Source organism: Citrus clementina, unplaced genomic scaffold, assembly GCF_000493195.1.
Source record: "Citrus clementina cultivar Clemenules unplaced genomic scaffold, Citrus_clementina_v1.0 scaffold_5, whole genome shotgun sequence".
Lineage (NCBI taxonomy): Eukaryota > Viridiplantae > Streptophyta > Magnoliopsida > Sapindales > Rutaceae > Citrus > Citrus x clementina.
Genome location: NW_006262201.1, coordinates 1,293,802 through 1,294,248, shown reverse-complemented (window position 1 = coordinate 1,294,248; position 447 = coordinate 1,293,802).

Genomic DNA, 447 nt, shown 5'->3' with positions numbered 1-447 from the left:
TCAGTCTTACTTAGATCGGTTTGTTATTGTATTTATTGATGATATCCTAATATATTCATATAGTTGAGAGGAACATGCAGAGCACTTGAGGATTACTTTATAAACCTTGAGGCACTAGCACAAAAACTTGCTGGGTATAAATATTAATGCTATTGGTGTCAATGTGCAAGTGTATACAACAAGTAATAAAGTGATGAGTATTCAAGATCGTCTGCATAGGGATTGATGTTATCAGATTTGCTACAGTAATCTTAACAATGCAGATTTTATGCTAAATTAAAATAAAACAATTAATGAAACTAATATACTGATTAAAATAAAAACGTAATAAATAAAATGCAACAAAGTAAATTATCACGTCAATCTCAAGGATAAAATCAATGGGAATATAGAGTAGTTGAGTGAATAAACTCTCTTAATGGTTTTGACTATTTTTCTAATATTTGG